At 34.2% G+C, this 16,149-nt stretch overlaps 1 pseudogene across 1 annotated transcript; it reads right to left on the bottom strand.

Moving 5' to 3' along the window:
* Positions 1 to 10,850: 10,850 nt before the first annotated feature.
* LOC115966561 lies at positions 10,851 to 13,647 on the bottom strand (annotated as a pseudogene). Its single transcript, XR_004086390.1, has one exon. The product of XR_004086390.1 is annotated as a G-type lectin S-receptor-like serine/threonine-protein kinase At5g35370 (transcript).
* Positions 13,648 to 16,149: the final 2,502 nt, after the last annotated feature.

Genomic DNA, 16,149 nt, shown 5'->3' with positions numbered 1-16,149 from the left:
ACCACATTGATAGGCCAAGAATATATTAAACCCTTGTGATAAATTAACCAATTAATTAATTCAATTAGCATGCAATAAGCGTGGTAGCACAAACAAATCACCAACTAAGTTAAAATTTAATGGAAAATAAATTAACACGATGATTTGTTTACAAATGGGAAAAATCTACATGGCAAAAACCCCACCGGATGATTTTAAGGTCACCACTCCCGAGAATTCACTATTATCACAACAAGCGGTTACAAGTAAAGGAATCTCAGTACCTTATACCAACCTACAGTTGAACCCTTACCCTAATACCCAATTGGACTTGTTCTATAGTGACAATCTCTCATTTTAATGCATGGCTCCTAGTATGTGACTAACCAATTCGATGTGCAGATCCCAGTATACGGCTTACTCACCAACTTAAGAAAGATGTTGGCTACAAAGTTCTTCAATTCATTACACGATGAAGATCACGAAGCTCCTTGGTTACAAAACCCTACGGTGTACAAACACAGCAGCTTCTTGAATAGAAAGATGAACTAGGGCATATGTCTCCGATTCACAATATGCTTGTGAAAAACTTTTGCATTGAGTTGCATTAGCTGTGACGGCCCATAAAACAATTCTTATATATGTTTAGGGTTATGAGAAAAGAAAGCCCAAACATCTATTCACGGATTGGAGTGAAATAAGCTCTGAAAAACTAATTTTCATAAACTTTGATAGATACCCTATCTGTCAAGCAGTTATCGAGCATCGAGCTAAAACAGCTTTTTAAACCTCAATAGATACTAGCTGTCGAGCTTTAAAATCCAACACTTCTCCACTTGATTCTTGGACAGACTTGCATGGTTTTAACACTTGAACTTGAAACCTTGTTCCTTGAAGTATTAAACACATCCTAGATCTACCCAAATACAAGTAAAGTGTGTTTTGTTAAAGGATTAGTCAATTCTATATTAACATATGTTTCTAACATGATTCACATATGTCCTAACACACAAAAAAAAACCCAAAACCCAAAATCCAATTTGCATTAAATTTTGGCAGGAAAATTTTATGGGATATAAATTTAACTAAAGCAAAACTAAACCACAAACCCAAAAATTAATAATTCATATTCCAAATCCCATTAAGTTTCCTATCATGGGCTAACCACAATTCAAAGAACACCAACTAAGAAGCCCTGCAACCATAAATTCATTGACGCAACTTTGATAAGTATAGTTTACAGCTTTTGTTATGTTAGAGAATGAATAGCGCATTAAGCATAATTGTAATCAACCGATCAACAATTTCATCAACACAAATTAAGTTTGACTCCATGACATCTAAATTGTAATCAAATAGCACTAAGAAAAGAATTGGTCTAAGGGTGCGTTTGGATACAGCTGAAAACTGAAAACCGAAACTGAAAACTGAAAAACACTGTAGCGAAATAATTTTTAAATGTGTGAATAGTATCGTGGGACCCATTTTTAATGAAAAAGTTGCTGAAAAGTGAAATTTGTGGGTCCGTGAACAGTACACGATGTGCTGTGATTAGTCCAAAAAAATTTGAAAAGTCAAAATTTGCGGCTACTGTTCATTGAACAGTGCATGAACAGTAGCCGCAACACCCAAAACGCGTGAAAAAAAAAAAAAAAAAAAAAAAAAAAAAAAAAAAGGCAAAACGAAAAAACGCAAACGCAGGATTGGGCAGAAAACGCCCAATCCAAACGCACTCTAAGTCTCAAAACACTGACTAAATTTGAGAAAATATTATATAATAAAGAATTGAATACAAAACATTACCTTATGCAACATCAGCGACAGAAGCAAATTGAGAATGGTGATGGATTTGGCTGAGATTAGAGAGAGAGGATAAGGTCTGGGTTTGAGGCTTGAGAAAATAAAAGAGAAACAAATGAAACAAATCAGAGAGAGATTATAGGCACTGGTTAGCTACATCCTCTGATATTGAGGTGAAATTTCAAACATGATACAATACCTCTTTCAGGCATTTGCAATCCAAAATGAAGGGTGCAAAAGTCAATAATCATATAATGTATTAAGTTTGAAAGGATGATGTATTGTATCTATCATCTAATCTAGTGTTTTCAAAACAAATAATACACAATCATACCTACAGTTTTTGGAACTACCTTCCCAGAAAGACCCATCAAAATTCAACCTGAAAGATGACAGATCATAAAGATTTAAAGGGTATCATATTAACCATGATCACAGTTCCTCTAACAACACTATATCCTTAAATTTCACAACTTTTGATACCCATTACTCACAACCAATTCCAACATGGAATTGGCAAAATACTTCTACAATATCAAAGTAGAAAACCTTTTTTTTTTCCCCCCAACAAAGCAAGTCTCTTTCTTTTATAAAAAAGAAATGTAATGGAATAGAGCATTACTAGCAGGCTTTCCACCAATCTCAACATCAAAATAAACTTTATGGGTCAACGTGAAACAAATATATGAGCCAAATATGGTAAATTTGTTAGATAATTTAAATGGAGGAATTTAAAAAATCAAAGAAAAAAAATCATCAGTACCCTGCCTAAAATAACCATAACTAAAAAAATCAAAGGCTTTACAAATCAATATCAAGCATCTGTTCTTCCTAAATCAAACCCAATCAGACCACAATACCAAAACCTAAATCATATTTCCAAATTAAAATATATATGTATATATATATATATATATTTCCTCTGTTTTCATCATTAAGTAGGTTGCCTTTCCTCTGTTTGGTTTCAATTGAAACTTAAATTCAAAGAAAAGAGAAAGAGGAAAGCAAGCGTACCTAGGCATTGGGTATGGAGTTTGATTTTCAATTGAAAATAATAATAGGTAGAGAATGAGTTGCATAATACAACAAAACCAAAAGATGTAGTGGCGGCCATCCGTGGTGGCGGCGGCGGTGGTGGGAGAATCTGAGTTTTGGCTTTTGATTTTGGGGGAAGGAAGGGTGAGTTTTAGGTTTAGGGGAAAGTGATGTTAGTGTGTGAGAAGAGAAGAGAGATTTTGAAGAAGTATCAGTTTTAGGTTTAGGTTTTAAAGAAGTACCAGTTTTGTAATGCGTATTTGGTGGGGGAAATAATGAGATTTAATATTTATTTTTAAATTAATAATGCTGACATGAGTAAATGGGTTGGAAAAAAAATAAAAACATATGAATCAAATTTTAAAAAAATTAAATTCTGATGTGGAAAATTGTGGGAGTTTTAAAAGCTTCGGTTTTATATATATATATATAAGCTAAATGTTTACCCCGTGCATGTTTTATGTTTTTTTTTTTTTTTTTTTTTTTTTTTTTTTTTTTTTTCCAGAAAGAAACTGATGGATTTTATTAATAAAATTCTACTACATCCAATTGTAAAATCGAACCAATATGAGATGGGACATCTTCCATCCATACTTGAAAATCTGGTATGCATAATGCATTTTTAGTCAGACTATGAGCAACCCCATTGTCATTTCTCTTAATGTGAAAATACAACAATCTTTCTCTACGTACATGTGAAAACCTAATACAATGAAATAAACTTGCAAAACATTTAACATTATGACTAAGTAAACCAAAGGATTCCAAAGACTGCGAATCTGCATTCAAAACGTTCATTGCAATCTCTGAAACTCCCTCTGGGGTGACATCTTCCAAACTCAGATCAACATCAAACTGTAAAGCCTTTGATATAGCCAAAGTTTCAATCTCTATGACAGTTAAGGGGAGAGGGATGATTCCGACCATGTGTGCCAAGCCTTTTCCTTGGCATTCTCGGATGATCACTCCAATCCCTGCCCTATCTTCTTCTTGAAACATTGTATCAATATAATTTGTGCCCGAACCCTCCATAATTACATCAATAGTCGATCTCCAAAACAACACTAATCCACCTCCCATATCCAAAACAACATCCACAAAATTTTGTTCCCGGAAAATTGCATCATCATAATTCACCTTCAAGATCGGCCATGGAGGAGGTTTCCAAATGGCACGGCGTGGAGGCTGATTGGACTGATCTGGTTCATTACCCTTCATTGTTGTTGTTGCACTTTTTTCCTTGCCTGGAATATTGACCATATTAAACACTTGCCGTTGGGATTGCTGGGAATTAGAGTTAATAGGAGCAATAATTGGTGAGTTGTTATCATTCCCCGCATTTAACTCCGTATCAATGCCCTTAGGACAGCTTAACATCCCATTAATTGTGGGAGATAATGGCAGCGAAAATTCTGGGCTACCATGATTAGTGAGATTCATATCACTCAAACCATTACTCATTGAATTACTTCTCAAGTTGGACACGTTATTACTCCCCTTATTGACCACGGCATTAACTTTCATATTGAGCCCACTATTACTTCCATGCGTGAAGTCAAGACCCAAGTTATGGATGTTAGTACCTGACCTAGCGTTACAATCAAACCTGTGAGTGGCTGTCTTAGCATTAACTTCTTCAGTGCAGCCGTTACATTCACCTTCAACCTCTGAAGTCCAATAGTTACCATGGGATGGCTTGAGATATCGCCGTCAGGGAGGGTAAGGCCATTGTTATCAGACTTTTTTCTTGCTGCATAGAATCTTGGGCCACAACTTGCGTTACACCTTGATTGTGGAAAAACTCCTTGATTGTAACGTTCACCGTCTGCTTCTTTCTCTGGCCCAGTGGATGACTCTATGTGGTAAGTCGTGATGCAACATTCTAGCCCTTCTCTTATTGACAAAGAGAGGCGCTTCCATGACTGTGCTAGTCCCTCCATAGAGTTTAATTGAATTTCCCAACACACAACCTGTAAAAATAGTTTCCCAAAACCCTTGAACAAAAACCCCATAAGCCAAGGAATACACATGGTACCCCTAGGAACCTAACAACACCTTCACAAGAAGGAACGAACCTAACAACACCTTCACAAGAAAGGACAAAACAAATCTACAGTGCTGGAGAAGTTAGAGTTTAGACCCTAGAACTCTCAAGCAGCAGAGACAAACTCTCCTTCAGAAAGAAGGGACAAACAATTCTACTGCCCAAGGGAAGACCCAGCTTCCAGAGAGACAGAGAAACTCTTCATCTAATTTAGTTTAATTATTATTTCATCTCAAGTTTACCATTGTTTTTATTACTTCTTCATCTAATTTTTATGGGTATGTATAATTTGTACTTTATCAAAGAATCATGCTATTTTTTTTTATAATAAATTTGATAAGAATCTTCTTTAAGAGCAGCATCTAGGTTTTTGAGGGGTTTTGTTTGATTCTTTGTTTGGTTGCAAACCCCAGCTTCTTTTCCAGTGTCCTCTTTCTACAACCTTGGCTTCGCTGTTTATCTAGAAGTTTTAATTGTTAGTTATGGTAAGGTTTGTATTTTAAAATTTGGTATAACCAAGGAAGCTAAGATTCATTCCTACTATTGACTTTTATTTTCTGCTTTTTGCCATGCATAGCGAAGGACTGAAAATATAAAGTTTAGAAGCTATCTACAAATTCTAGCAATAGCAAATTGAAAAGGTATAGCTGTGTTATTTTTTCTTCCATATCTATTTTTGAAGAATATTTTGAGAGACTTCACTATGATCCAAGCTGATATATTGATTATTGAATCTAATAGGCAAATAGTGGTTTAAACTTCATGTTTTTGATGAATTTAGGGATACCCTTTTTTTTTTTTTTTTTTTTTTTTTTGTATGGATGAGAGATGTAAAACTTCAATTTTTCATAGTGGATCTATTTTATCTTGAGGATAGCTAGGTTAAATCCTCCTCAAGTTTTTTATTGGTTTGGTTTTCTTGGGTTATCATATTATTATGTTCTTTATTTTCAGCATTGTTTCAATGATATGATTTATTTGTGTTAACCTAAATTTGTATAATTTACCTAAGTTAATCACTTGGCTAAATAACCAAGTTAATCTATTTGCGTGTAAGTGGTCTAAAAATGTACATCAACCAGTTCAAATATAAAATATTCTCTCACTTTGTGTAAACATGAAAAATTTGTACCAAAGTCAACAAAATGTTTAATTGGAAATGTGAGGACTCTAAATGAAAATTGAAAGAAGCACTCTTAGCACAATTTGTTTTTCAATTTCTCCTCCCAAATGAAATCTTAGGGTAGCTTTGATATGGTAAAAGCTGACCACCCAATTACTATAAGGCAAATCTATGTCCAACACCTCAAGTAGCCTATCACCACATATTGACTTCCATACATAAAGGCAAAGGCAAACAATATGTAGAGGCTATAGGAAGGCATGGCTTAGTTCATGTAATCAAAAAATTTTATTATGAGAGGGATTTGACTCTAAATTAATGTACTATGTGTTTTCAAAACAACTGAAGAAGTTTCATAGTCTTAAAATAATAAGTTACACATAGATCACATACTTTAATCTTACAAATGTATCATAGATGGTTTAGAAAATAGTCAACTTTCCATATATCAAAAGCTATAATTTACATTAGGTTCCAAAAACATATAAACAGTTTTAGTGACTCAAAATAGTTCAAATACTCAAACATTTCCAAAATCACATATGTAGTTTTAAGGACTCAAAATAGTTCAAATATTCAAACGTAATTCATATTCTTAACAATTTTATGACTATGGTCACGCTATATTCCCGTGACTGGGCATCAGAGTACCAATGAATAACCTCCATTGGTTTAGGTATCAGAATACCAATGAATAACCCCCATTGGCTGGGTATCAAAGTATCAATGAATAACCCCCATCGGTTTGGGTATTAGAGTACAATGAATAACCCCCATTAGCTGGGCATCAGAATCAATTCATAGTCAGATTGTCCATAGTCATATATATGAAATCATAGTTTTTAACAAAAATATATCTTATTCAAGCTTGTATATAAAAATCATATACTCAATATTAAAATATATTTGTAATAGTCCTTTACTTGAAATCAGTAATACAATAGAAATAAAAATTCTAATAATTATAAACAATTTTCAATAGTTAAAAATACATTAATATAAGTAAAATAAAATCCAATTAAGATAAGGTTACTTATCTTCAAAAGTCATACCTAAAGGAACTTCTCCCTAACACTTCTTCTAAAATCCTTAGATATCACCTAAAACAATTTTGTAGGTACCATTTCCTCAATAATCAAATAATTTAAGAAAAACTTGTAATAGTACCCAACCATAAGAGAAACTGCTAAAAATATGCATCTTATATATTTCAGAACTATCATTAATTTATCTATATAAATTCTGTCTCCTCACTAAGCCTAACAATAATCCCCTGTTTCTTACACCAAACTCATATAGTCATAATATTTTTGGCCCGTTTGGTATAGTAGTTTAACAACATGTTTTCAGTTTTTAAACAATATTACATGCATTTTCGCACAATTTTTCACCTATACGTATTTCAAAAAAATACAAATAACGTTACTAGAACAACGTTACCAAACGAGGACCTTTATTTCTTTACTTTCTACCACAAATAGATCCCTAGGAATAAAACCTATGGAATACACTATATTTATAGCCATGTAGGGTCTATACGTGTGTTTTTTCTTTTTTTCTTTTTTTTTTTTAATATTTTTTGTTTTTGTTTTTGCCACCATTAGTTCTTTGAGATGAGGACAAACTAAGTACTATATCATACAAAAATCAAAGCACCAGGACATTTACAAATACACCATGCCATTCTTTTTTTTTTTTCTTTTTTTTTCTTTTTTCAAAAGCATGTGAGTCTATGTCAGACCTCAAAGCATGCCTAGACTACTAGACTTCTGTATATAATCAAGTTTAGTACTTAAGTCGCTATTCTTTAAAGAGAAATTGTGCAGAAACTTCACACCTACCAGAACAAATCTTAACACAACATAAAAATCTGCAGTTTCTATCGTAGTTAACGCAATAAAAGTCTTAGAAAAGATCAGATTTTCAAGATAGGAATAGTTGCTTAGCATCCAAAATAGCAAAGATATAAATCTAAATCCTTCTTCTTCGTTTACAGCGTAAAACTCACAGGATATTTAGATAGTTTTACTATTGACCAAAAATAATCACGTGAAAATATTATAATTTCATATAAGATTTAGATTTGACAAAATATGAGATTTTTTAGGCTCTTACCTCAAGTGTGCTATCAGTCTTTCTCTACTTGAACAAACTCAGAAGTCCTCTTTCAAAAATATCTATCATTATACTCTAACTTAATTAGCTTATATATAACTAGGGTTTCAATCTAGTTTTTTAAAATTTCCCTTAGTAATATTAATTATAAAATTAATCCCACAAGAGATTTACTTAAATACCCTTTCCTTTTTCTTTTTATTTTGCCGGGTATTACAATAGTTATAAGATATATGAATGAATTGGTGAGATGCATGAACATATGAGTAGAATATAATATATCTTAAGTGATGAAAATGAATGCATGGATACATGAGCATGTGACCACATATAGTCTACCCTTTAAGATGACATGTGCAATGCACATGCATTTGAAGTTTTGTTGGGAGCTCCTGCACATGGAGATGGTAATTTCCATGATCTATCACAAGACAAAACTCTTTTCTTCGGGCTTGGGAAATGCTTTCCACAAAATATAAAGTACAAAATTTATGGTATAATTGTCATCTAGATAATGGTAAAATTTATTGTGAAATATGTTGTTTTGTGACTCTAAATTTATTGAAAATTTTTATTTAAAAGGAAAAAAAAATCAAGGTTCAATTTTTTGCTTTTTATTTTTTATTTTTTGATGGTTGGCCCAATTGAGTCGGGAGAGTGAAATTTTCGACAAAAAGTAACGTGCCTGCAGCAGAGTTGATATGGGAAAATCTCAAGGAAAAGAGAGGATATCCTTAGTAAAGAAAGAAAAAAGAAAAAGAAAACTTTGATATATTCATGAGGGATTGACGAAAGACTAAAAGATAGCTACTTTTCCTGAAAAGTTAAAAACGTGTGGGCCTCTCTTTGAACTTTGATTTGTAAGATTGTGTGGAAGAGATGGATATCTAAGTCAACAAGGCATCTGATGAGATTTCTCCCTTAAAATGTGAAACTCTTATGTTGGAATCAAATATATCATGGAATTCATGAAACTCAGTCACATGTAAGATAATTTTCCATATGCATTTATTGCCATTTTTTTATAGTAAAATAGATTATAACTTTAATATTTTCATTTATTATATGGCATATGATGAGATTTCTCTCTTAAAATGTAAAACTCGTGTTGGAATTGCTGGGTTTAGTAACGCAAACTTGTAACCTATGTATGGGGCATTAAAGTGGTGGAACGTTGGATTTTTTTTTTTTTAAATGGTCAGTTTATAGTTAGTTGTTGTTGTCCTGTGTTTATCTTCAGTTTATTTCAAAGAAAAAAAATTTGGAATCAATATATGTTGTGGAATTCATGAAACTCAGTCTCACGTAAGATAATTTTCCATATAAATGTTATGTTGTTCCTAAAACTTATGGTAGGAAACATGTAAATGTTCAATTTCAATGAACTAAAACTCAAGTAATAAAATTTTCATGGTTGTTTGCAGTTATTCCTCTGAATGATTATTTGATTTAAAGTTTTCTTTCATTCTTTTCTTCTAGGTTTGGTAAGGTCTGGGAAGAGTCGTTCACTTTTCCAAAAAAGGTCTAGGAAGAGTTGTGGACTTTGTTGGATGAATTATGTGGAAACTTTTGGAAATAAGTGGGAACTATACTCAAGCTTTATAAAGCTTTATTCATATGAAAACCATTTTATCAAATTTAGTTTGTTCCTTTTAAATGTTGTTACACATAGTATATTTATATATTGATTGCTACATCATTATTATGTGATAAAAGACTTTCCATGTATCATTTGGCTGCCACATCTATAAAACCCTAAAACTTAATACCACATGCAGAACATGTATAAACTTCAACATCAATGATGTGCCAGCGGCCCAGCAGTGATTAAAGCTTGCAAGGTGTTCCATAATTATTATGAAGTTAGCAAAAAACTTGGTAAAATTGTTGATGTCTGTTTAGGTTTTGTGTAAACGTGATTTTTACTTGATACCACTTGCTAAAAATTCACTTCAAATTGCTGATGTATAGGATGAAAATAAAGGAGCATACTTGGGTCAAGACTATCCGATGGAATGCCCTCATAATAACTCTTGCAGTCGCTATTGGCTTGCAAGAATGAATGAGAGGACTGCCTTTGTTATTGCAGTGGTTCATCTTGAATTGGCTTGAGTTTTCACTTTTTATTTTATTTTTCAAATATTATTAAAACTATTATAGTTCATGTGAAATTAAAAAATTTTAATGTATAAACTATACTTTCATAAGATTTTCTCGTGCATCGCACGGGTTAGCGACTAGTTTATTTTAAAATAAAGAAAAATTTTTGGTTTACATTGCAAGTACAATATAAACATATAAAAGTCCTAAAATAAATAAGTTGCCTTACAAATTTACGAGTAGCAATTGATATTCTTTTTGATAAAATTACAATTGATATTCTGGAAATATTCCTTTAATTATTTCAAATAAGCAGATAATGATCCATGTTCTCAAGCACATTGATATCAGCCAAAGTTTCGGTTCTAAAATCACAACTTTCATTCTACGTTATTATCAGTTTATCACTTGTTAGTTGTTACATAGTTACACCGCTTACACCGAGGCACCAAAGTTCTATTAAAAAGTTCCAAGCGATGGAGCGCCAGAAGTCAAGCTCACTAATATTTGAGAACAAAATTTGGAAGCAACATTAGTTAATATCTTCATAATATTTTTATTTTGGTTAGACATGCAGCTCTATATGATGCAATCGGAACTGTCATGTGTCAACCAGAGCATAATACCAGAATTTCATATCAAAATGGGATAAAACTGACCATGAAAAGTCTGAGTCACACACATGGGCTCCCAATATCAAAGCAAAGGAGAACCAAAACTGGCGTACTTACAATTAGCAGAGGAAAATTGCAAGCAGCATTAGCAGATAAAATGAAAATACAGAGAGTTTAATAAAACTAGCCAAAAAGCCAAATACATAGATACCCTTAAGTCAATTTTATCAGGCAAGTAATATAGACAATCTTTGGAGCATTACCTGGGACCTGAGAGCTGTTGTGAAGAGATGTAAGACAATGAGTTATATGTAGCAATTGCAGCACCATTCGAAGTAGGCCCTTGCATTGTTGTTGTTTCGGTGAATCTCTGGCCGTAGGCTCGCAAGAAATTTAGTGACTTGACCCTCGGCTCGCTCAAAGCCAATCCACCTTCCAACATGGCAACAACTTTAACCATAGTCGGCCGCAGTGCTGGATCTTGGTGCAAACAACACAAGGCAATCCGCACTAGCTTCTCAATCTCTTCACTTGACACTCCTCCCTCTAACCTTGGATCTGCAAGCTCCAAATATCTTCTTCGCACATGCATTTCTAATGCAATTAGAGGGAAATATATTAGTCTTAGTTCCGAGCCAGAAGAGTATGAGGATACGCCATTTCCTTCGATATCATTTTCGGTAACGTGGCTATATCTTTGTAATGTGCAATTCCTTCTGCCCCTTACAATCTCCAGTAAAACCATCCCATAACTATATACATCAACCTTGTTAGAAATAGCTGAACTTGTCAACCACTCCGGTGCAAGATAACCTCGAGTTCCTCTCATTGTAGTAAAAAAAGTGGATTGTTCACGACTTATGAGCTTCGAAATCCCAAAATCGGAGATTTTCACTTGTAAATTGTCATGCAAGAGAATGTTCTCTGGCTTCACATCACAGTGGATGATCCTTTGCTCACATTCGCTATGCAAGTAAGCAAGTCCCCTAGCTGTTCCAAGTGCTATTTCCACTCTCTCTCCCCATTGTAAAACAGGACCATCACCAAAGAGTGTACTGTCCAATGAGCCTCTGTTCATATACTCAAGAACAAGAAAGCGCTGCTTATCTTGTGCACAAAAACCTGCCAATCTAACCAAATTGACATGGCGGATGTTCCCAATTATTGAAATCTCAGAACAAAACTCCTTCTTCCCTTGGACTCCTGAACTTGTAATCTTCTTCACTGCCACAATAGTTTGGTCTGTCAGAGTTCCTTTGTATACAGTACCGAAGCCACCATGACCAATCTTGTTCTTGAAGTTCTCAGTAGCAGCTGCTAACTCTTCATAATCAAACCTTCTTGGTAAGCCTGGGATGGAGATCATCTCTAGCTCTGCAGATAATAACGAGTTACTCTGGCCTAGTTTTACAGTTTTGGTTTTAGAAAGCCGCTTTTTCCTTAACCAAAGGATTGCAATGATTACAAACACTATTAGTATTAAGAATCCTGTTAAAGGTAATAGTACCAAACCAGCGACTGATAAGTTTTGTTTCTGATTTATGTTAGACCCAATTGAGTTTCCATGAGAAGAACCAACCAAAAATTTAATATAACCAAAACGGCCCGTACTTTTGTCTGTCCAACTGAAAGAACCTAAATGGTTTTCAAGAAGATAACAAGAACCAGAAGAAATTTCATGGAAAAAGCCCAGACAAGAACAACTTTGAGAGCATAAATCTTGGCAAACCGACAACGTTACAATATTTTTCAAGGGTTCACTGAAATTATTAGCAAAATAGTCCATACCAGGGCCGAATTTTAGATAGGAAATAGAGGAATTCAATTGACTGCCATTTCTAGCCGCAGTACTAGCTGAAGGCAGAGAAAGCGAACTATTCACTGGCATGCAATCACCATTGGTTTGATAACTGAATTCTGGTAAACAAGAACAAATTCCACCCAGAGTCCTTCTTCTGCACAATCCAATTTCTTTACAATAGAGAGGAAGATCACAATCCTCAAATGGTCCTAAAAGTTCTTCCTCCCATTCGTCTCTCCAGCTTCTGACGATGCTAAATCTGCCATCGAAACCCAACTTACCGCTCCAAAAACTTTCTGAACCATTCAAAGCTACTTGAACAACCGTGGAATTATCACTTGCTAGCAAATACAAACCTGTACCATTCATCACCATCATCGATACGGCCTTGTTAGGGTTCCTGACAGCCATTGGATCCATGGACAATTCCCAATAATTCGTCTTTTTCCACTGCAGCACCACATCCCTGTCAGTAACTTCAAGTCGATAATCACCCCCGACATGTCCTCCTCTGTCACAGCGCTTTGCAATGATTTTCCAATAGGAATTCTCTGTCCCATGACAATAGTGTCCGTCGGATGATCAAAACTCTCCCACAACGTATTGTTTCCTGCATCAACTAAAACGAGATTTCCTGTCTCTGAAAGCTGCATAGCAGAAATATCAGAATTGAATTGCGGGGTTGACCAGAGTGTTTGACCAGTTTGGTTTGTGACCGTGAGGCCGTTAACAGTTAGTGACAACTTGTCAGAGCTTGACATGGGTCTGTCGCGGTTGGCTGACCAGATTATAATTTTGGTGGCACTGTGGACGATTGAGAAGTAATATTTGAGGAGGGTGGACTGGCATCAATTGTGGCTTTGAAAGTACCATTTTGAGAGCGTAAGAAAGCGCCACTGGTGTTGATGAATTCGAAGTTGGAGGCTGTGAAATCGGGGCTGATTGTGTGGGTGGAAACGGAGGCCGAGAAAGTGAAACTTGGAAGGAAAACGCAGCACATAAAGAAGAATGAGAATGAGAATGAGAAGCAACACATGCATGCAGAGCAAAAAGGGTAGAAAAAAAAATTTGGGGGTCGGTTTCAAGCAGAATGATGATGATGATGATTGTGGTGGAGCTAGAAGAGGTGGGTGTTTTTGGTCTTCGGCTCCTCCATTGGATAGTTATGTCATATTGTCACGCACACACAGACTTACTTTTTTGTGTGATAAATGCATTGACTGAATGAAAGTCTTGGACCATTAGGGCGCTTGGGTGAAAATCACTTCCGGAAATGCTTTTCCGGAAATGAGGCTGTTTGGTTGGTCCAGAAAATTCTATTTACCGGAAATTGAAATCTGTTGACCGAAAAAAAATGCCTTTGACCACGGAAATCATTTTACACTTCCATTTTTCCTTCAAAGTATTTTCGGAAAAAGAGAGAGAGAGAGAGAGAGAGCGCGCGCGCATGAGAGGAGAAGAAACATTCCAGTCAGTCCAACGATCGTCGGCGAACTCCGAGCTGCAGTCCATGCCGATCTCGCGAGCTCCAGTCCGACGACCGCGATCGACACTTCGCGAGATCGAGATCGCGATCGACGGCACAATCTCGCGAAGCGTCGATCGCGATCGTTGATGATTTTTTTCCTGGGTTTGTCTTTTCCTTCTTCTTTTCCAAACACCAGAAAATATTTTCCAGAAAATTTTTTGAAATGCAACCAAACACATGAAAACATTTTCCTTTCCGAAAAATGGAATATTTTCCGAAAATGCTTTTACACGAACCAAACACAGCCTCAGTTTTTGTTATGAATTTCCTTTCAACAACATCCTAGTTTTCTGGCTTGATTTGCTAAGTTGCACACACAAGACTTGTGCCCTCATATGCAAGCCGAATTCAAACGACTAAGAAAGTTTCATGTACTGAAATTACAACTTCGGCTGAATTCTTTTGCTATAAACAGAGGGTGAGCAAGAAAGGCAGAAGTGGGCAAGGTGTAGGAAACACAGTGCGAAGCTTGGGTATGTCTGGTAATTTTTTTTTTTCCCCTTATTTTTTGTTTTCAAAAGCAATTTTCTTTTTTTGAGATTAAAAAACTTGTTTAGAAACTCAAAATGGATGGAAAACAAAAACGATTCTCAAAACTCAATTTATGAAGAAAATTGAAAACAAGCAAAAGATTGTTTTCAATTTCTAATTTTCAAAAACCAATGAAAACACGCGCCTGATTTAGTGAATTCATCCAATTTAATGAGTTTGTAGTAGAGTTCAAATTGTAATAACAACAAATTTCAGTATTTTTTTTTTTTTTCTATCTATCATCTCTTCTCTTGCATACTATACCATATAGCTTTAAGCAAATAGAGTATAAGCTATATAACATATAGCTTCTTTATAAATATGTAATCACAATATGCGCTACATTTCATATTTGGATAATAATTTCCATTTGCCTTTTGTAAAAAGTATATAATTTTGTTTTAGCAGCATCAAATTTACTAAACAAACTTTCTATTTTTTTTCTTCAGAAAACTCTCTTTTTTTCAACTAACCAAGCATGTTTTTGATTTCAAAAATACAAGAAAATTGTTTTTTTTTTTTTCTTTCTATTCCTAAAAACAAGTTTTTGAAAATAAAAAATAAAAACGTTACCAAACCTTAGGTGCTAAAAAGTAAAGGTGCTTCCTATGTGTGTAAGCAACAAAAGAAAGAGAGTAGAAGTTTCTTAAGACTCTTAATTAAAAGAAAGAGAGTAAAAGTTTCCTAAAACTCTTGGCTAAATATAGTGGTGTTCTTTACATATTTGAGAGTGAGAACTAGGAGTGTATTTGTAGTTTGGGTTTGTGAGAATGCCTTCGAGTTATTATTGTAATCTCCAAATTATAGTAAAACTTTCTTTCTATCGCCTCCTATGAATGTAGGCATATTGCTGAACCACGTAAAATTTTATGTGTCATATTTTCTCTCCTCTTTCCTTTAACCTCCCAAAAAAAATTCTCACAACACTTTTTTTCCTGTTAAAAAGGGGAAACATAATTGAAAACAACTAACAAATAGATATGATTTACCTTAATTTTAAGTCCATTTCGAATTCTTTTTTTTTTTTTTTTTGGTTGAGAAAATTCAAAAAAGTATGTCTTAAGCCCATCTCAAAAAGAGTGAAACAAAAGCAATTTTTTTGCCTTTTTTGTCTCTATTTAAAAAAAAAAAAATCCAAAACTAGCTTTTAAAAATTAAATTAAATAATTAACATCTTTAAAAATAATTAAGTTAACTTCTATTTTTTTTTTTTTTTCACATTTAACAAACAAACTACCAAAAGACCCTCAAGTGTTTAGCCATTCCTAACTGTGACTTGGATGATTTTTATGTTCTGAATGCTTTTGTTGTACTTTTTTTCTCTGCATTTGTAGTTCTTTTCCAGTTGCAGTTGGTTTATCTAATCTGTTCTATTCTATTAATGTTTCTTGAATGTTGGCTGAAAATTGGATTTTATTGTTTTGTAGATAGGTATTTGGCATTTTGTTATCTGGGTTATTTGGAACTAAGGATCCTAAT

Source organism: Quercus lobata, chromosome 11, assembly GCF_001633185.2.
Source record: "Quercus lobata isolate SW786 chromosome 11, ValleyOak3.0 Primary Assembly, whole genome shotgun sequence".
Lineage (NCBI taxonomy): Eukaryota > Viridiplantae > Streptophyta > Magnoliopsida > Fagales > Fagaceae > Quercus > Quercus lobata.
The sequence above is the reverse complement of the archived record's forward strand: the minus strand, read 5'-3'. Positions and strand labels throughout refer to the sequence as shown.